Below are 23,175 nucleotides of genomic sequence, written 5' to 3'. Positions count from 1 at the left end.
TGCAAAGGGACATGGTATGAAATTGTTGCTTAGTACCCCCCAATTAAAAAAATTACAGCAATCTAGGAAAAAATCACATGTAGGGGGATTCATATTTACCATCCCTGCCATCTTAGCTGCTCTCGGGGCTGTTGGGAGCTTGGCCGGGGGATCAGCTGCCATAGCAAAAACAGTAATAGATGCCAAGAAAAATAGGGCAGAATTAGATGAGCAGAGGCGCCATAACCTGGCCATGGAGAAAAAAGGCAAAGGTGTTAAGAGAGCCATGAATAAGTTTAAAAAAAACAAGAGCCGCTTACAAACCAAGATATTGAAGCTTTGATCAAGCCATTGGGCATCAAACATTTTAGAGGTGTGTACATGTCTGATTCTTTACCAGAGCAACCACTCAACAAAGAGTGTGGCATAGTTAATTTGGATGAGTACAAAAATCAGGGCACTCACTGGATCTGTTATCTTAAATATTTAAACGATGATGCATTTGTGTTTGATTCATTTGGAGGTATTCCACCTGAAAATTTAATAAAATATCTAAAATCACCTAATCTTTATTACAATAATGCCCGTGTTCAAAACTTCAAAGATGTTAATTGCGGACATTTGTGTTTATCTGTTCTCAGATATATGTCTCAAATAAATAAACCATCAATTGAAGATTTTCAAAAAGCCTTGTGGTATTTGAAACATCATGGGGGTATTCCATCTCACCAGCCAAAATTCAATATTGAAACTCAAATTACATGATGACATAGTGTATCCCAAAACAATAGCTCTCAGAGCATTTTACGGCATGTACTTAATCCCTAATATTACACACCACAACAATACAATTGCAGTAGGGGATCAAAAAATTGTCATCACTCCAGGGCAATATAATCTGTCCACTCTAAATGCTCAATTACCCAGAGGTGTAGTGTTAAGTCAAAATTCTGTCACTCACAGAGTAGAAATTATATCTGCTACAGAAACAGTACATCTGGGTACTATAGGAGAACTGCTAGGATTTGAGAACAACACAAAACTTGAACCGGCCATCAAACACACTGCTATGAATATACCTAAATTCTTAGCCATAGAGACTCTGAATATTCACTGTAATGTGGCCGAGGGTATGATCACCAAATCAAATGGCATAGGCACTCACAAACAAACCGGCATCATTGCAACATTCAAACCTAATTCCGAATTTATGGAGCCCATCATCTACAATCCATCCCCAACATTATATTTTCCTGTGTGCCATAATAGAATAGATTACATTGAGTTGATGGTCACTAATGAAAAAGAAGAATTAGTTGATTTTGCTGGAGCCACAACAACTGCAATCATAGAGATTAACATTTAAATAAAAATACATACAATGGAAAATATTGAGAGTTATGAGCTACAATCGTTCCCCCCAAACAGGAGGACATTTGCAAATTTAAATCAACCCAACACAGAAATAGAGGTTGATCTTGATGTAGGGGACGGCTTTATACACCCTCACAGAGCAGATCTATACATCAAATTTGATGTCGTAAAGCTCGATGGAACAGATTATCCGGCAAATTCAAATATAAGATTGGTTGATAATTTTGTGCCGCATCTGTTCTCTGAAATTGAGATCAGAAAGCATGGCGTTGTTATAAACAGAGTGGATTATCCCGGCATTACCTCCACGGCTTTGGCCACTCTAAAATTATCCAAAACCGAGGCTTCATACTACCAAATAGGTGGATTTGAAGCTGGTGATAAGATATTATCTAAAAACCACACTGTGCTGTTCCCGATGCGCCTGTTGCCAGGATTCTTCTCAGATTACAAAGATATCATGTGGAAGGGTGGGTTAAGAATTACATTTAGAAGAGCTGCCAATGATAACAATGCTTTGATGAGGTACAGTGCAATAAACCCCACAGGAGAAGCTTTGCCTAATACCTTACCAGATGCAGGCAAATGCATTATTCAGACTATGGAGTTAAGAATCCCGGTTGTTGAATATGAGGCCAGTTACGCTCTTAAATACAAAGCTGATATCCTAAAAAATCCGCAAATTCCTCTGCAATTTTACACATATCAATGCGTACAGAAGCCTGCCTCTGGCACATATTATGAATTTGATGCCACAAATTCATTCTCCAGCATACAATATGACATGCCGGATTTTGTGGTGGTTCTGTTTCAGACTGGGAGACACAATAATCAGGAAAAAAATTCAAGTAAATTTGATAGCTGCAACATCAAGAACATATATCTTAAAAATGGCAGAAATGAGGTATTCCCCAGAGAAAATTACAATTTAGACATGTCCAAGGATGATTTTCTCAAATTATATGAGGCATTTTCGGCTTTCAAAAGAGTCACTACTGGCAGTACTGATATGTACTACACTCCAGATGAATTCAAAACACGGAGACCCATGTTTGTAATCAACACTTCAAAAAGGAAACAAGTTGTGGTGAATGACAGGACAAACATTAAAATTATCTGTGAATTCCATGAGGCTTTACCTGAAGACACCATTTGTAGTGTCATTCTCATAGGTGAAAAATCATATGTTTATGATGTAAGAAATGAGAGAGTCACGGAGCAGTTCTAGAAGATATTTGTTCTATTATCCTGTTGTACAATACACAAACCTCAACTGTATTATCAGCTAGCAGTGAATATCTTATGTGTGGGCAGTTGTATATATTTCAATCTATGAGGACTCGAACCCGGAGCCCCTTGTTTACAAGACAGCAATATTATCATTTTGCCATCAGGAGAGGCTTTACATTTTATCAGGACTCAAACCCGAGCCTTTTGCTTACAAAGCAACAATATTAACATTTTGCCATCAGGAGAGGCTTCACATTTTATCAGGACTCAAACCCAGAGGCCTCCTGATTGCAAGGCAATAAAAACCATGGGGCTATGCACCACACTCCACTGGGCCTCAGAACCCAGTAACTATAAGCTTTATATTAATATACATGGCAGAATCAATCTGAGCTACACTAAAATTCAATTCCTGGGATTTTGACAGAAAAACACACTATAAGCAATAAGATCATATGGGAACTTGGCATAATTTTAAGTATAAGCAAATCTGTCTGAGAGGCTTTCACCCTTTCTACACTAGAATTCAAAATTCTTAAAATTAAGAGCATATCACACTGGAAGAATTGGGGTATAGGCCCCTCTTGGCATTGTCTTAAGTATGGGTAAATCTATCTGTTGAGCCCTCGCCTTTTCTACACTAGAAACTCTGAATTTCTTAAAAATCAGAGCATATCACACCTGAAGAATTGGGGTATAGGCCTCTCTTGGCTTTGTTTTAAGTATAAGCAAATCTGATTGTTCAATCAAATAGCCTCGCCTTTTCTACACTTAAAAGTTGCGCTGTCCGTACCGTAAACCCCACTACTAATATCGGATAAGGATTAGTGTAAAATCTTGATTAGAAAGTATAATGAGAGGATTTCTCTCTCAGATTTTTAATTCTCTCTAATCTATACTTAGAAACTCTTGTGTCCCTAACATAACTCTCTTAACAGCCCTTTGAATATAATAAGAGTCCTCTTCACTTTCTCAACCGGTGGAAGAAATTGGTAGCTTTTATGTGCAATATTGATTAAACTCTTAAGCATTCCAAAGATACTAACGTTTTTTACACAGAAAGCATTATTAGCATCTTAGAGTGTGTTGTCCATCATTTGCTATGCAGTTAGAATCCCTTAAAATGACTAATCTCTATTTGTCAATCATTGTACAGTTAGGAGGAAATTATCATTGTTAGGGACTTACTGAAAAAGATACTTACTGAAGGAAAGCCTTTCAACCTCTTGAATTCAACCATTAACAGACATGTTTGCCAAAAATGATATGAATTATTTGGTACTTTTTAATGAATTCATAACTACAATTTCTCCCAAGTGTACATAGCATTATTTTTATGTACTAAAGAAATACGTAGATATCCAACACATCCTACCATTTTCCCTTTCAAAAGCTATCATTTCAGAAATCAGATTTCCTCTGTTCGCGAATCTAAGATTACCGGTATATATGGGTCTGTTTCGAAAGAAAAATATGTGCCCCAGAAATTTTGTAAAGTATCGTATGGAATAGATTGTTTTTATATATATATATATATATATATATATATATATATATATATATATATATATATATAGCCAGTTCTGTATTTTGCCATTTTTACATGCATCTTATTTTATGATAGGTCAAACAAGAATGTAACATGCAAACCTCTACCTCGGCCACGCTATACAATTAGTCTACTAAAGAACATGCAGGGTTTCTGATAGTATCTGGATAACTGACATACACGTATTTCCAGACAGGATAGCATTACATGTGTGATATCTAGAATTTAGACATACAGTGTCTAAATTACATCCAGATATAACGGATATGAGGTCGACAAATATCCAAATATTGCGATGCAACCTTGCCTGTACTTAAAGTCTTGAACCACGAATATTTGATTTAGCTGTATGATCATATTGTATCAAATAAGAGGAGAGTGACAGTGCTGAAGACTGGTACTAAAATTCTCATCATAGGTTTGGTAACCAAAAATTTAGAATGAATGGCTAAAGAAAAATTAACGTAACGCTAGATATTATTGCATTATTAACTGTGTTAGGGCACTGATTTGATTTGGGCAGAAAAAAACGTCATTGTCACCCCAAAAAGTGTACATAATCAACAAGTTGAAAGTGAACATCTTTTTCATACTAGTTTGCAACCATTGCAGTGAGCTATGTAAGCAATTTGTTCAATCATGTGTTCATATTTTCCCTTCAGGCCAGTATTACCCGGTGTATACATTGTTAACGTGGAAGAACGTAACATTTATGCTGATTCTATTTTCAGCTTTCAAAACCGTTACTTTGAAAATTAGGACAGCACAAGCGTTTCCAAGATTTCTAGGTTCCTCAAAGCGTTCCAGATCGCGTAGAAGAATAGTCTGTTATCTGAGTTACTTTTACTGCATGCACATGCGCGACCTAGGCACCCTAGTATTATTAAGACCTTCTGACGACTTGGTCGTATTTTTACCGAAGGTCGTTGGGTGCTGCCATCTGCATCCAACTTCGCGATGGATTTACACGTCCTTAAACACCATGCCTAATAAACAGAGCGAGGAAAAGAAGTTTCGATGGCAGAAACATACCGACAGGTCATGGCTGCTCCCTCCAGAACAGCCATTTTGGATTAATTCCAGATGGTTCAGAAGCCTTTAGGCCTATAACTAACCCATTTTTCTTCCGTAACCAGAACGTAGACTTTTCGGTCGTCATTGAACATCGTTTTCGATTTGGTGTAATCGGCTTCGCCTTTGGACCAATCGTTCCCACATGGAGTTTGTGGTCGTACATCTTCGCTGGAACGAACAGAACGAGAGGGGGGAAAGAAGAAAAAGGGTTCTAGTCAAGTGGGTGAAACAGATTTAATTCGAGCTGGGTTGTGTTACAGAGTACCATTTTTTCCTTTCCCCAAAGCAACAGAAATTCACTTTTAAATCCCTGCGTATGTACAACTGCAAAAGCGAACTGGATGGACGAAAATCTCTACATCATATTGTAATATTAGTCTAATAACAACCAGTTGTTTGTGAAGTTAAACATGACCATCTTCAAGTACAAATCTTACGTACCAGGTTAGTAGTGTATAAGAGTTCACACTTCAGGTCATTGACACAGACTTCAAATTACTTTTGGGTAGACGGGTTAGATTTGAAAACTTTATATTTAGTGAATTCACGAGCGTACCCCTCAGATGCCTCAACATTTTACAAATGAGGATTTCGTACTATGTTGTACAAATTTACGTGTAAATCAAAAACTTTTTGTTTCATTTTCCAAATTAGCCTATTGAGTACCATTATGGCAATGTAGAGCAAGGAACACACATCGCGTTTGGACAAATCGTGCAAGTTCAGTGCGTATGAAAGTTTTACACACTCTATTCCGGTTAAAAAACTTTTAATCTCTTGCCGTTCACATCACTGACCTTCTTGATGACGTCCTGCTTATCCTAATATTCCTACAACAGTCACTCTGGACCCTCTCATCTTCTAATCCGTGAGTATGGGGGCACGGTGAAGGTGGCCGAAGCGTGGTGCTGATTACAAGTCCACTATTTCCGCGGTCGTTTTGGTTGGTTGATTTGGTGTTTTAAGCCCACTTTATGCAGAGTAAGTCTAATTGGGACTGGACCTGCAGTTTAAAGTGAGATCCGAACCATTATGTGCCTCCACCGGGTATTGAACCCGGGATCCCTTGATTACAAGGCGACGACGCTGCCACTGCGCCATCGGGGAGGCCCTATTTCCGCGGTCGAGAATGCGTGGGCACAGCTCCACAATCTCCATGTGCTTTCATAGCACGGTGCGTGTATCCTTAGTACGAAAAGATAGTTTTACTGCGAGAAACAAGAACAAGAATTACACTACTCTGCGCTTTGGAACACTTCTTTCTATTTCCATGTAAACTGCGTCACAGCAACAACAAAAAAGATACCTGGAGTAGCTTGCTGTACGTTTCCTGGATGTAAATTCAACTTTCCAGTAACCATCTTTAAAAACATCTAAGCTTGTGAGAGCTCTTAACATGATTTGATCTTCACCGCGTCCATGATCCATTACCATGGAAACGGGGAACTACGCATTGTCGCTTTTCCAATCACACCACCTCCTTTCCACCTCGAAGTGTTTCTAGTTTGTGTAAACACCCCTTCACGGTTTCTATAGCATGCACTTCAATCTTCCTTGAGAGTATTCAGTTCTTTCTGCCTCAGCATTCACAGCCGCCTCAGCAAACTCCGTGAAGATTGTGTGAAGTGGGAGGCTCTGGTTTGCATAATTTCACTGGAGAATGTCCCGTCAGGTTCTTTCGACAGTGATTGTCCTGTCTTCCCAGAAAGGAATCCTTCACTACCTCGTTAGTTCGCTCATCTTCCTTTGGTTTCTTCCTTGCTTGTCCTTCAGATCATGCCTTCTTGTTATGTCACCTCAGTTTGCCCACAAGATGTTGCCACTGAGACACTTGATGTTGAGCGTTATCTCCTGCTCTCAGTGGGTTTCAAACAGGGGCGGCGGAAGACAGGTGGAGGGGGTCTCAACAGTGGCGTATACTGAGTCAAAGGTGTGGGCTATCTCACTATGTCACAAGGTCCTAGGCTATGAATAGAAATAAGTTTACAAACTCCTAAGAAATCAGGTTGCCAACTCATAGGAAATCAGGTTGCCAACTCATAGGAAATCAGGTTGCCAACTCATAGGAAATCAGGTTGCCAACTCATAATAAATCAGGTTGCCAACTCATAAAAAAATCAGGTTGCCAACTCATAAAAAATCAGGTTGCCAACTCATAAAAAAAGTCAGGTTGCCAACTCATAAAAAATCAGGTTGCCAACTCACAAGAAATCAGGTTGCCAACTCCAGAATCACCATCATCATCTCACTGATATGAATAATTTTATTTACAATTTCTGATCGATTTTTCTCCTGTATTTTTATTCTCTAGACTTCAGGCTTCGCAGGTAGCCTAGCAAGCCTAGAATATACGCTCCTGGGTCTCAAAAAGAAAACCACTGTGCTTCCTAAGAGTTCATTTCTGGGGTCGCTCACGTCAGGTTCGACAGATTGATTGAGTTTATATTTACTTCGCTTTCCTACCACTTTTGACTGATCGTGAAGATGAGTATGGATGCTGATGGAATTAGATGAATGAAGGGACAATCGCAAACGCGCATGGGCGACACAACACATTCATACAGAGAATTATCCTGGATGCATGTCCTGGCGCCAGAGCCTCGTTAGTCTGCAAAAGGCAGTCTAGGTTGTAATACTAAGGATGGTCAAATCTGGATAAAATTGTATCCTGATATCGGATAATTTTCTATCGGAATTCCAAAAATTATCCGATATTCGGATTATCCGAATGTGTGCATTATCCGGCCAGTTCTATCGTTTATCCGTTTTACGTCACTGTAATGGCAGACAGTGTCAATGTGTAGGTCCTTATAACTAGCGTAGCAATTTATTCAAGTCTTGAACGAGGCGAAATTCTCGCACAGTTTTAACCCTAGTTTTCGTCCAAGGTCGTACCATTGTCATATGTGGCAATTCTGAAAACGATTGCACGAAACTATACCGCGTTTGGTAGAACCTGTCCCGCTTCCCGCGCTAGGGAGCGCTCAACAGTTTCGGTGTCAATGAGAAACGAGGAAAAAATCGTCTGCTGGGCAGCGAGGAGCGAATGAAAGCCAGAAGAGAGGCGTTTACGTAGACGCTGTTGCGACGTTGCGTATTTTAATTGGCTGCCTGGCTTTGACTTTCCCCAGCACGGAAACTGTTGAGCGCTCCCTAGCGCGGGAAGCGGGACAGGTTCTACCAAACGCGGTATAAGTATGCCTGAATCCTCTATTTATCTCGAAATGTCCTACATAACTTTGGAATAAAGATCAAAAATGCTTAAACCCCGCTTGAATCCTCTAAATTACTTTCTCCTTAAGTACTACTGGAATATACTTTCAGCTTAGAACTCCTAATGAAACATTCGAAGCTGAACTATGCTTTCTTCACACATACTACTATCATTCATGCAAGTTTAGAGATTATACAATTTTCCAGTATGGTGGTGTGTACTTTTACACCCTGATGTTCAATTGTTTGTTCATTCGTCATAAAATTGATTAAATGAAACCAGCGCCATCTGTTGATAAGAGTTTACAAAACTTAGGACTTGTTATCAAGACGGTCTCGTCTTCGTAACTCCCGAAGAATTTCTTCTCGTCTCGATTGTTCTAACTCAGTCTCAACCACGGCAAAATTGATTGATTGATTTGGTTTATTTTACTTCGCTTTCCTCGCACTTTTGACTATTCGCGAAGATGAGTGACGATGTGATGAAATTGAAGAAAGGGCAATCGCCAAGAGAGAACCTATTCGTGCCTTGCCCGGGATTGGCTTTTGGGACTACAAATCCTTCATCAAGTCTATACTATCCGGATATCTGGATGTTTTCTTACATCCTCCCAGGTTCGATTCTGGGATGGATAATTTCAGATGGGAACTTTTTTAGAAACATCCTTGCATATAACGGTTCAGGGTTTCACACAACCTCTACTAAATGGGACCTGCGGGTTGATCACATCATCTCCAGAAATGGCCAAGATATTAAACGTGTTGGGCCCTACTATCTGTCCAGAAAGTAAATGCTCTGTGGATGTGGCCAAAGCTGGAACTAACGTTTGTATGAGAAATTATTTGCAACACGTAACAATGCCACTTCGCATTTACGATACATGAGATTTGTCACATTAGAGTAGACTTGAAGAATAAGTTAGCACAGAAGTCTAGTCCTGAGTTGCAGACCTCAAGTCTATTCCAGCTTGTAAAAATAAACTAGTGTAAAACAGCAGGTATGTTAACAAAGTTTGCAAGATTGCTGACGACTCTTAACACAAAATGTAAACTTAGTTTGATCGAGTGAACGTAGGAAAGTGGTAAAGAGCTGGCCCAGTTGTCTGAAGATCGCAGATTCAAACCTTTTGCAGAACTGACTTTTTATTTAGTAGAATTATTGCTTTTGGACATTTATAAGAGGGAGAATATATGAAAACTCTTCTTCTGATAAATATAATTACTCGTCGGCACCACTTAGGATGTTTTTTTTTTCATGTAGCTTCTGCAATACTAAATTATTTCCTGCAGGAAGCAATAGGGTAAACAAAGAGGTATTCGTGAAAATCTAAACCCTTTGTAGCCCAAGTGCGAGGTAAAATATGAGTTGAACGTTTTAAAAAAATAGAATCCTTTACAATCCATATACCTCGCTTACAAATTCCTGGGCACATCGCTGCGAATCAGCCAAGGATGACGTCATAATGCTGAGAGAACCTTCGCGTTGACTTGTGAATTGTGGTCTCAGGCAGAGAACAGGACGTTTGCTAATCGTAGAACTGCGTATGCTCAGCTCGCAGTCTTCTGTAGGTAGACTGTTGAATCTGTGACCGAACTCTGAATTCTCTCGTTTTCAATACTTACAGTTAACAAGAAAACATAATGTTTCGTAGTTTCGAAAAACACCAATTTAATTGTAATATTCTCTTTGAAATACTTTCTATGAATAGAAGATAAAATAGTTCAATATGGTTCAACACATGGATAGTGGCATATAAGTGTTATGTTTAGGCCGTTCGCCGGCTTAAACTGCTTGGCTGCGAGAGGATGAATGTATGGGGGATGGAATCAAGTACGCTCATTGCCCTTTACCAATATTTAATAGAATTCGCACAAGCGAGGGAGGATGATCACGCACGAGCCGGGTTTGAACTACTAAACACTGATACTTAAGTAACTAGTGTCATCACCATACCTGATCTGGTCCGTCGACTTGGTCGTGTGGTCCGTTGACGGTGTGTACTTTGGGCACTGCCCAACCTTCGCAACCTTAATGCCGGCTCGTGACATAAGCGATAGATCAAGAAGGACGGTGTGGTCCAGTCACCTGCTCGCCACACGAAGAGTCCCCGGTTCGATTCTCCCCTACAACACGTTTTCTAAACGATAGAATGCCTATTAATGTAAGTCTGAGAAATATTTATTGCGTATTTAATGACAAATGTTTTTACTTTTTTTAAACAAATTGCTTTTGAAACTTCTCAATTCAAAACTACTTTAATAAAATTGAAACCATAAAATGAGATAATATAATAAAAGTAATAAGCAGTGTATTATTCAAAACTAGTGTTTGCATGGAATTTATGGCATTTGCTTAGTTTTACTAATGTAGCTATGCTATAAAATCTTGCCTCTAAATCAACGTTAATGTTGGAATTGTTCGTAACCCTGTGTCACGCTGTCATTTTCATAAAATGATGTTTCTTGCTGTTTGCCATTTATAATCCTTCAGTTTCTATTAAAATATTAAATGGTTTATGTTGTTTATGCCTTGAAAAATTGTGTCGTTTTGGGAGTTGTATACATGTAGCACTGCACTCACCAGTCACTAACTACATACAAACATTCTTTAAAAACTGAGAGAACTTCATCACCTCCCTCCCCCCTTACCGTCCTTCTTTACGCAACCATATCCCTTGCTTTCAAGATACACCTCTCACTACCGCACGAAGGTTTCCTATGTGTAACCCCGTGATTGAACTATGTAGGTGACGCCATATCGTGGAGGCTACGCGTTGAGGCCATACCAATGGTCTTGGGTTTGCTTCTCATCAAAGGCAGGCCTTTTCTTTACAGTGTAGTGCCAAATTTGGCACGACTGTTATTTTTAATAAAAATGTATTTGTTTCGAGAGTAACTACTTGATATAAACCTCTTACAAAATGTGGAAAGGCATGTGAACGAGACATACAGTTCTTGCTTTGCGTATTACACAAGATCAAGAAACAGTGGAACGTTAATGTGGAAATTCTTAGCAACCATGTCAAAAATTCGAGCTGTTGTTGAAAAGAATATTGGTTGATTTATGAATAAAATTTCGATTATAAAAACGAAAAATATAGTAGCTTAGAACATATTAGGTTATGCAAGTCCACCGAAGTAGTCCAGATCTTAACATTATAATTATGTTGTAAAATCTGTAGCTAAATATAAGAAAAGTCCTCCTCCGTGGCCGTGTGGTCTAAAGCGTGTGTTTTGGGCTCGGACCGCGGGACGGGATGGGTTCAAGTCCACCTGGGTTCAGTCTCTGGGTTTTCTGCCTGTTTATAGGACCGGTGAGGAAATTTGGGAGCTACGAGTGAGTAGCGTAACCCGGTCTTGAAAATCTACAACGGCTGCAGGTTCGACGTGCTGACCCCACGTAACTCCATTACCGGTTGAAGAACTACATACCTCCGGGTAGGATTGTGGAAGGGAGACTGGCAGCCGGGAGATAGGTCCAGGCCTTTTCGAGGGCTCTTGAGCCGTGGGTTATTTAAATACCGGGTGTCCCAGAAGTCTTTCCCTGATTACAAACTTTATTCATATCCGCTATATGCAATGTAGAGATGTGAAAGTGGTGCCAAAATGTTGGAAAACTAACCAAGTTTTTTTTGTTCCAGGTTTCAGTAACGTGGCTGTAGTGTACCAGTGTCAGGGCCCAGGAAACCGGAAATATTCACAAATCAGGAAAAATCTCAGTGTGTCACGAGACCCGGTCACCAATAACAGTGCAGAGGAACTTTCAAACAACTTATGGAAAGATGCCGCCCGATGTCGAGAGCATTAAGTCGTGGTATGACAAGTTCAAGACCACAGAATTTGTTGCTGACTTACCGAGAAGTGGCCGAACCATCAACCTCAGCGATTTCAAACAACGTAAAACATCAGCCAAAAAGTTATCTTTATGATATCATACACAAACGTTTATTTTTTTCGTGCATACAAAGTGCAAATTGTACAGGCTTTGTTGCCTAATGATACCAGGGGACACTGAGCCTTTTCCCGAATTGTGAACATTTCCGGTGTCCTGGGCATTGACAATGCTACACTGAAACCTGGAACAAAAAAAACTTGGTTAGTTTTCCAACATATTGGCACCACTTTCACATCTCTACCTTACATATAGCGAATATGAATAAAGTTTGTAATCAGGGAAAGACTTCTGGGACACCCGGTATAAGAATAGCAAAAATAATGTTCTGAAGACTACTTTTAGCACATTCTATTTTGGCCAATTAGTATCGCCTCTATTTCCATTTGTAGTATGCATATGCTGTGCAAAAGTATAAACGTCTGCCTCATCCGCATTCTAGGATTCCAGAATAATATCTCTTCAGATACAGATTAAATAAAACGTATTTGTAGGTGACAATGCAAACTTGTGTCAACAAACTCGAAATCATTTTTTATTTAAAATGTAGAAGCATGTAATTTATAGTCACAGTAAAAGTAGGTATGATGTAACAGCTCTATGTTTGGTCCGCAAATGTAAAAAGTCTTTGTTAAGATGGATGAACTAAGGTGCTTTTCGAAATTAGCAGGTGAAATCATGGATTAAAAATGCATGTGGTATGCACTTCTATTGGTTGCACAATAATAATAAAAAAGTTTCGCTCTAAATGCGGATTCGAACACACACATGTTGGAGATGGAGTAACACTAACCACTCACTTCTACTGGTAGGTGATAATTTACTTATCATATAAGTTTTTGAATTGTTTCGCCACTGGCGAGGCGTATTTCTTCTCGCTTATTTTCTTTCAGATGTTTTTCAGTTCGTTACAATTGTTTACCTTCTGCCACAATATTGGGACGCAGCTCCAAGAAAAGTGAATATCTCAGTTTCAAGAAACGTCAGGTGGGAATGATGTTTTCAGTCACACATTTGAGCTTAAATTTTATCATATTTCAAGTTTTGCTTGCAACGCCACCATCAACCGAGCATTTACTTTCTGGACAGATAGTACCTCAATATGGAGACGCATTAGTGGTTCGAATCACACTTTAAATGAACAAACGCAGTGATGCATTCATGCCTAACCGTGGTTCGAACCTAAGATTTCTGCCTTCTCTAATAATTCATCTTCATATTTTTGCATAAACAATGGGCGAGAATACTGATGTGCAAAGATTATGGGATATGTTATTGTAGTGTGCGCTGTGTTCATTTAATAACTAGCTGATTATCCGGCGTTGCCCGGGTATTTATTTATCCCAATCTTGTATTAGACAGGAAAGTAGTGAATTCTAACCATAGTGTAAAATGTAACTAATTTTAAATGTGATCGTGAATGTCACCAATGTCCGAAAACTATGGATTCGACACTAATCTAGTTCATTTGTGGCATTTTATTTTTCATCCCCCTCGCCCCCCCCCCCCCATGCCGATAGGTGATGAACTTGGAGTTGAACCGCATTGGGAGTGTCACGAAAACTATAGATTCCATTCGCAACACAGCCTGAATGTTAGACAACCCGAGAAACACTATCGTTGTGCGGATTGCATACAGTCACGGATGTCTGTTTTTGCGGAATTTAATATCTGTGGTTCTCGATTATTTTTACATGTCACCCCTACCCACCCCACCCCTCGGGGTGTCTTACCCCCACAGTATTTATTTCCAGGTTGCAAGTGATACGTGTACCAAGTTTGGTTGAAATCGCTCCAGGCGTTCGAGAGTTATTGCTGAACAAACATACACACATACATACATTTATATATAGAGAGGGATATATCGGGTGTTTCATAAATAATTGAGGGGTTACAAAAATGTATTGGAAGTAAACTATTGAACTTTAGTTAATGAAACCAGTTCAGTACGAACGAGGAACTGTTTTTTTACACCTACAAATGTTCAATGTATGCATCACGGGTGACACACGGCACGCATCAACACGATAGGAACGCAAACAGTTTTTGTCAGCGTGTTTTGTTAAGCTGAGAGTACATATCGCTGCCGCTAGGCGACACTCAAATCACTCACACCACTCACAGTGTTTTGTGCAATGTTTTGGTCCCCAAGATCACCGGACCTTACACCGTGTGACTTCTTTTTGTGGGGATTCATCAAAGACAGGGTGTTCGTCTCATCGATGCCGCGTGATATCGCAGCGCTAAGGGAGCGTATTAACGCAGCGATAGACATTATCGCGAGTGTTGCAAAAAGTAGACTATGTATCGTGTTGATGCGTGCCGTGGCATCCGTGGTGCATACATTGAACACTTGTAGGTGTTAAAACAAACTGTTAGACTTTCTCGTTCGTTCTGGGCTGGTTTCGTTAACGTAACCCCTCAAGTATTTATGACAATTGCGATGGCGGGCAATTGCGATGAAGCCAAAATCACGGACAATTGCGATGATTTTGACGGCAAAGTTCATTTTTACAAATTAATGGTAGAACAATTGCGACCGATCCGGACCTAACCTAACCCAAGACGCCACAGAACTAGTAATGCTGTAGAAGGTTGGAACAACAAAATAAATAGGTGGCTTCTTCTGGCCTGCCTCAAGAGCCAAGCAGAAGACACCAACGTCAAGTACATGCGGATGGAACTTAATCTAGAAGGTCAGAAAAGGAAGAAGCGTGACATTAAAATCGACGAGAGAGTTGGGAAGTGTATTCGCTCATATGAGGAAACGGGTCTTCAAAAGGTGGTCTGTTGGCTCTAGCCCATGTTCAAAAACTTGATTGAACCAAATTCCCAACCGAAAATATTAATATTTTACATAATTTTCTTGTAAGAGCTATTGTGCGGGGGTGTTAAAGTCACCCTTCAATTTGATAGAGGATGTAGAATGTCATCGTAATTGCCCACCCGCCTTTTCACTTCTATAGAGTGCCCGCCCTGAGACACCTACCTAAGAGAGATCTGCTTGTAAACTTAAACATAAATACTTCAGAATGACGTAGATACGTTGCAGATATGAAATTACTACATAAAATCATTAATGGAAACCTAAGATGCAGCATTCCACTCCACGAACTCTCCCTCAGAGTGCCCAGACATAAAACACGGAGCAAGGAGACTTTCCACACTACAACTCCCAGGCTATCACTCACACAACGTTCATTATTCCATAGGCTACCGAACCAATTCAATATCATCTCAAACCAAGTAGATATTTTCAGTTCACATTCGTCTTTTATCACCAACGTAGAAAAAATTGTACATAAGTAATGCATTGTGAAAGTAATCTGTTTACCTTGGCACTGTCTTGGCTTGTTTATGTTTATATTTTGTTTATTTTATCTTGTTTCGTGTGTTCTTTTTAACACTAGGGTACTGTTTTACTGTTGTGTCTTTCAGGTTTAAAATGGCTTCTGCTGTACTGGAAATTGCAATAAATAAATAACTGTGTTCATCGCAATTGTCCGGCTACCTTTATGAAACACCCGGTATCTATTTCAAACTAGTTTTTCTGCAGCAATTCATTTATCAAATTTGACAATATAACAATCTTCCTCAGAAAATTTATGCCCATCCTTGGAACTTTAAATTTATTAGATTAAAATTGTAAAATTAACTTAATCTCTCTCCAAAAAAACCTATTCCAGCTGTTTTTTCCACTCCCGAATGCTTGAGGCAGGTTTCACATAGTAACGTTGAACCCTGTAGAACTAGGGATCAAACCAATCGGGTTGTAGCTAATCCTTAAATTACACTTGCTGACTGCGATGGCCCTAAAGAGCCAGATGTGAGGTAAGTAAGCTAATAAGCAAGTAAATGACATGACAGATGTTTAAGTTCCAACCTTCTGACTGAGAATGGCAGATTACAGGAAAAGGGTGATACGTTCAAGCCTGTATTATTTATTTATTAATAACAACTTATTAATACTCAGCGGTGAACGATGAGACTCGGTGAAGTACACAGAATACTCTCAGGTACAGGGATAGTGTTAGGCAAATACAATATTCACAGCACAGAGAAATAAAACCACATTGCTGCAGTAGATAAACTAAGAGGTTTTATTCTTTATTTATGGCAATTATAATGCGAATATACTTGAGACGAAGGCGAGGATTTCGCTTTGTCGATGAATTGACTCAACTAAAAACGCATAAACTCAATACGTAGCTATCGGCATGCCAATGATCACATAGACCTAGCTTGCGCCCCGAACTACCACACCAAGTAAAAAAGGTAAAGTGTTCCCCTGAGCATAGCACCACGCCATGAAGGCGTATAGGGGGTGTGGGGGTAACGCCCCACACTTTCTTGATCCGGTCGTGAGTGGGGGTGATGTGATCAGCATCACGCCCCTGACCGCCTTTACCCCCCAGGGTTTCCCCCAGGTACCCATGTTATTCGACGCTGGGTAGGCGCCGGGGCCGCTTCCACCGTTAGAAAAGTTCCCGGATTTGAACCGGCCGGGGATCGAACCCGGGACCTTTAGCATGGTAGTCAGACGCGTTACCGACTGAGCCACCGCGGCCACCACACCAAGAGATATGCAATAATAACTGAGCCAATATTTGCTCTTTAGCCTTTTATTTCCAAATTAATCCTTAGGCTAGCTTTATTATTAACGTAGAATGGTTGCAGTATTGTGCATAGCATCAATGCATGGCTGTCGACGTACCTATGATCACATAGGCTTAGCTTGCGCCCCGAACTACCATACCAAGATGTATGCACAACACCGAGGAGTTCTTTTTAAGTTTAAATCTTCCACGATCCGTGGGGAAAGTGTGATATTTCTTATGCGATATCCTCGCTTTTTCGAGAACACAGATTCAAGTACAGATGAATCGCTCACTATCTACAAATGGATACTATCAACAAAACTGACATCTACATATTTAGAAATACAAATTCACATAGTGCACTCTCGCAAACATGAAGATACATTAAACTACTCATAATAGAGTATAAAATACAATAAACATTAAACAAAAGATAGGCTATACAGTACAAACAAGGTGTAATATTACATATAATAACACGGAAATTACGCTTTCTTTGCTCAAATAAATATATTAGTGACATATTTTAAAGTTGTGACCCCCAAGGTGAGCCTCTACCGCTTCCTCTATAAAAACTTCTTTCTAAACAAAATCTAGAAGCAAGTTTGGGCAAGATTCTACTCCTACCGGCGGGGTATGTTACGACATTGGCAAGAGCTCCTTTCTGAATCTAAATCTCATGATTTCTGTCAAAATATGCTAAAACATTAACTGAACAAGTCAGCTCTGCACTGTTAGAAGTTCTCATTGAAAACTTACCATTTTTTATTTCCATTGGCCGTTTCAGGTACTACACACGTCTTGGAAGCTTAAGAGGCCTTCAACATGAACAGCAAACCACACCGAGAAAGGTAAGTACAGACGATTTATTCATTATTAAGGCGAAAAGTGATTGTTTCACCTTAGTGTGCCTTTATTTCAATGTCGTCGGAATGGGCACTGCTACTAAAAATAATAATATAAAACACTATTCAAGAGAGTTTGAATTTCTCTCCATCTCGCAAGCGGAGGCGGTTTTTAAAGTTGATGTTTGAAAAATATGATGAATAAGTATGTACAGAATCCCATGTATTCCTTATGGAGAAACAACTTCAACTACAAGTTACGAAAAATCAAATTAGCAATAAAACAAGCTTTCTGTTTTTTGTAACGTGAAATGAACTACAGTAAAACTTCTCAATAACGGACAGGCCTGGGGGAAAAGTAAATGTCCGTTATTAAGAAGTGTCCGCTATTCAGAAACAGTGTAGGATGTTACACAATAGGATAAGCATATTACAGTTCGTATATTACCAACATAATGTTTTTTCCTACATTCAAGGAACAAAATATTGTACTACATACGGTAAATTTAAATTTACTAAAGTATCCCTACATGCATTACAAATTTCAAAAAAGAAAGTACAGTACACGTAGTGTAATCCTTTGTTAAATTACTGCATTCAAAATGACACAATTCCCAAGATAACCACAAAGAATATTTTCTACTGTCTACACTTTTATAAAGAAATACTGGTTTGGTTTTTGGTTTGATTTGGTGTTTTAAGTCCACTTTATGCACAGTAAGGCTAATCGGGACTGGACCTACAGTTTAAAGTGGGATCCGAACCACCATGTGCCTCCACCGGGTATCGAACCCGGGACCCCTTGATTACAAGTCAACGACGCAACCACTGCGCCATCGGGGAGGCCCCATTTATAAAGAAATACGTTCGGTGTAACAATGCACGCTAGTTCGAAATACTGGCCACTGTTGTGTCGAATTCCAGGAAATGCGACCGTTTTCTTTCAGGCTGTCCAAGAAGTTTTATTTGCATTGGGGAGGTAGTTTTCAGTGTCCGCGTCCGTTATTAAGAATGTCCGTTATTGAGAAGTAATATTGCCATTAAACCGCATGTATTTCTGCCGGGGAATTTAAAATTGTCCGTAGTTTATGGTAGAGGTGTCCGTTAGGAGAAGTTTTACTGTATATCAATTTCGAAAGGGGTCGACGGACCAGTTCGACCCACCCCCTCCTCTCTACGCCCTTGTAATCAATCTTTTCCCCCGAAATTATTTCCTATGTACGCCCCTGACTGTTTTTCAATGTTTGTACTATGGGTTCTCTATTTACTCATCATTCTGTAATAGGATACATACAGCTCACCATTCTGCACTGTTAACATCAACGAAAACCTTTTTAGGGCTCTCTAGATGGAAGAATAGGTGATGAATAGAGCGAAGTAGGTAACCCTATCCTTCCATCCATGCTATTGGTCTGGGAGCAACCAATGGCAGAAATAGCTCTAGGTCTCTCTCTGTGGCACAGACAGGGACGTAACCGCCGTGAATTTTTCACTCAGATTTTTCCGAAGAAACGCAAGAAAAATGAGGCTCTGTGTTTTGTTTCCTTTGTTTTACCTTCCCCCCGGAGTCAAGAGCAGAGTCATTACGCCTCTGTAGACGACTGGTTTACAAGTTGGGTAGGACGGCAGGCATTTCATGGTTCAGTACATCCCCCATCAAAGTCTCGCTAACAGAAAAGAGGAGATGGGTGGGGAGGAGCATGTTTCACAGATCCCTCTTTTTTTCTCTCTCTTGTTTTGCTTTCTTTTCCTCCTTGCCTGCAGAATGTTTTCGGTCCCTTTGTTTTGGGCTCCGAAGACATCAATATCGGGCTCTGTCTCATTTTGCGTCCGTCACCAGTCACTTGCTGCACGTTTAAGATGCGCGGGGGTAACAGGGGGAAAACAAAAGACTGTCTCTCAAAAGCATTTTCTCCGTTTTAACAAGGGAGCGTCGCTACGCCTAATCTGGATTTGTTCCTGTGCATTTGTCTTTTGTTTTGTGCTTTTCCTTTTTCTCTCCCCCCCCCCTCTCTCTGTCCGTTCCTCTACGTGACTGTTCAGTTGTGTGCAACTTTTGGGGTCAATACACCTAGCCCCCGCCTCCTTCTTTAGTTTCACGGATTGATTGCTACGAGTGTGGTTTTATCGCTAATTGAACTAGTCTTGTGCGTGCAAGTTTGGGATACCAAATCTGGGGACACTAGCGCCAACATTGTTTCCACTTCGAAATTTTGCCAGGTCTCAAGACACAAACCGCTGAAAGTAGGAAGATCAAATTTTGAAAGTAGACTTGCAACAAGATGCACATTGTCTGTTCCAAAATTCGTCCACGACAGTTTATACTTTAGCTTGTTATTAACATATTAAATATGTTTATCCACCATATTGCTTTACGGCGATTTATTGTATTACATTTCCACTCTGTGATATCAAAATGAATTGAAGAAATTATTTGTCTTCATGTATTGAAATAACCATATTCTAAATGTTTGTGTTCCATTTTACTTCAATTGTTGACATTTGCCAAGTTCGTCCTTGAATAAAATTCACAAAACGCACTTTGTAAAAACTACTTTCACTGAAGGCAAACGCACGCGCAGATATATCTAAACCTGTACTAACTGTTTTTTAGTTGTTCCACAAACTTTCTTGTTGTCTCTGAAAGAATAGAGCATATGTGGCTCTAATATAAATACGCTCCACAGAAAATCTGACGTATTTTCCAAGCTAAAAACATTTTATCAAAAATATAGCATGTTATTGCAACTGCTTGATCTCGATGGCCAGTGTTTCGATCAATATTTTTTGCAGTAAGGCGCACTCAGAACTCTATATTCTTTATATACTAAGCTCACGACTGCATGTCTAAGCTATGGAATGAACAATACAGTTCTTTGTTATAGTGTTGTGTGCTCGGCAAAAGCTTTTCTGTTGGAAGCCGTGCTTCATTTGTTTTAAAGGAAGGGGAGAAGTAACCTGTATGGGCACTAGAGGTTTATAATTAAAATTAATCCTCGAGCATTCGTGTTTTTGATTCCCTATCTTTTGTCTTTTTCCTCTACGCCACGTTGGCATACTCCCAGATTGCAATCAAATCTATTGGAGATGCAATCATAATGTGTCTCGGTGGACCCTCCATGGTTGCCAGAAATGTAAGAAGAATTAATTAAAGCTCAGACCCGAAAATTAGTTTTGAAAACAACCTCAGGCTCCTGTGTCTGCAGTTCTGCAAAATGTTGTAATTACGAACTCGGTTGTGGCACTTCTTTCCAGCTGCACCAAGGTTCGGCAGAATAAGCTAGGGCTGTTGATATGCGGTGCATGTTTGTGATCTCAAATCTGGCGATACTAGTGCCAACATTGTTGCCAGGTCTCAATACTCAAAGCCGCTGAAAGTTTCTTTTGAAAGAGTGAGTAATGAAATGTTGCAGTTCCTTTAAAAATATCTTTAAATTACTGTTAGGTGTGTTATATACGTGGAACATGTTGCATATATGAACCGGAAGTGGACTTTTCTTTTTGTTAATTACCCCATCATCAATTAGCACTAATCAACCTCATATATTCAAATATGTCAGGTATACCCTTAATTTTAAAATACACTAGACTCTCGCTAATCCGGCCATTCCTTGCACATATGGGTGCCGGATTCGCGGAAGTGCCGGATTATTGAGAGGGTCGGAAATTACGTGCTACTATGTAGTTTAAACACATAGGTACTATACAGGCTGTACTTTATTAAATCCAAAGACACTGTACATTCATTTACATAGAGAATGTAGTCGAATGGCTTTCTGTGAAGAGCCTCGGTTCAACTTATCTAAAATTTCGAGTTTCTGCTTGAGGTCAAGCGTAACGTGTTTCCTTTTAGAAACCATAGTATGTACTGAACTTTACTGTAAGAAAGTCACAATTTCAAATATTGTACGTATGTATAGCATTGTTTAACATTTATAACTAACAACATTGTTGAACACCATAATTCATTGTTGTGCGCGTCATTTCTGCTTGAGTGACTACAGGCCGGATGTGGGCCGGACTACTGAGAGGGCGGGCTATTGAGGGCCTGATTAGCGAGAGTCTAGTGTATCACGTAAAATGTTTAACAAATGTGTGTGTGTGGGGAGGGGGTGAAGAATAAGTGAATCATGTGATGACATGAAGGGTAACAAGCCTGAAAGTTGCAACCTACTAAGGCAGAGAACGATGAATGAATGAAATTATATATATATTTATATTATATATATATATATATATATATATATATATATATATATATATGTGTGTGTGTGTGTGTGTGTGTGTGTGTGTGTGTGTGTGTGTGTGTGTGTGAGAGAGAGAAACCGGTGGTTCAGTCAGTATGGCGTCTGACTCTCATGCAGGAGAGCCTGGTTGGTTTCCCGAATTTGTCGATTTCAAGTGGGTAGTTTTTCAGCTCTGGGTTCCATCCAGCTTACAATAAATGGATACCTGGGAACACTCCTGGAGGGTAGAGGCGACCGGAGCGTGATGTTGATCACATCACCTTCACTAATGTCCTAGATTGTTAATGTGTTAAGACCTACTTACATATCCTCCCCATGTAGCAATGTGGAAGGTGATAGAATTACCTTGTACAAGTAATACTGACATTCAGAGTACACTGCCAGGAAGTGAGGGCTGTTAATCTGGTACCGAGTCGAGGGACACCCCTTGCATCCCCTTCTGGCAAGGACGAATTTAGGGGGTTCACCCCCCCCCCCCGAAATACTAACAAGGGAGGCTATCTAAGTGCCCCCCTCAGATTTCCATGAAATTTGGCAGGTGTATAGAGGGGCACAAAGGAAGAAATACGTGTTTATTTGTTTCGGCTAAAAAACTGGTTTAGGGGGCAAAACCCCCTCATATGTCAAGATGAGGACAAATTGAAGTGGGGAACTGACCCCTGTGTCCCCCTCCGATTTCCATTTAACTTGGCAGGTGTATAGAGGGGCCCAAAGGAAGAAATACGTGTTTTGTGTTTCAGCTAAAAAAAACCTGTTTTAGGGGGCAAACCCCCCCTCAAATGTCAAGATGAGGCCAAATTGAAGAGGGTATCTGAGCCCGAAACCACGTAAATATAGCATAGGACGAACACGCACATATAATTGGAACACACACAGCACAGAACTGTCGGTACCAAACGCAAGTGCTATCGTGAAGGACAATGGCGGTTGAAATTTTGTGCTAATAGAACCTCCATTGTAAGTACTAAAATTTAATAATGAAAATAGTGAAATAATAAAATAACTATTGTTAAATAGTGAAAATATACTTGTTGTAGTCGAAGGTTATTTATATAAGCCGAACCTATTGTAAGGAAAGGATTATATTGGGGTCATAGGACTTTGAATGACAGTGCCAAAGAAGATTTATGCAAGATTTATTACTTCTTATAATAATATCCGTAAATTGCCAGGG

At 39.8% G+C, this 23,175-nt stretch overlaps 1 long non-coding RNA gene across 1 annotated transcript in view; it reads left to right on the top strand.

The window, feature by feature from the left end:
* LOC146004651 (uncharacterized) overlaps positions 1-17,756 on the top strand; it is a 351,309-nt gene extending 333,553 nt beyond the window's left edge. Inside the window, exon 4 of the long non-coding RNA XR_014443953.1 lies at positions 17,697-17,756. This is a non-coding gene — a long non-coding RNA (uncharacterized LOC146004651). The remainder of the gene's footprint in view (positions 1-17,696) is intronic.
* The last annotated feature ends 5,419 nt before the right edge of the window (positions 17,757-23,175 follow it).

The sequence above is a fragment of the Lepisma saccharinum genome, chromosome 22, assembly GCF_977018435.1.
Source record: "Lepisma saccharinum chromosome 22, izLepSacc3.1, whole genome shotgun sequence".
Lineage (NCBI taxonomy): Eukaryota > Metazoa > Arthropoda > Insecta > Zygentoma > Lepismatidae > Lepisma > Lepisma saccharinum.
Note: the sequence above shows the minus strand (reverse complement) of the source record. Positions and strands in the feature narration are given on the sequence as shown.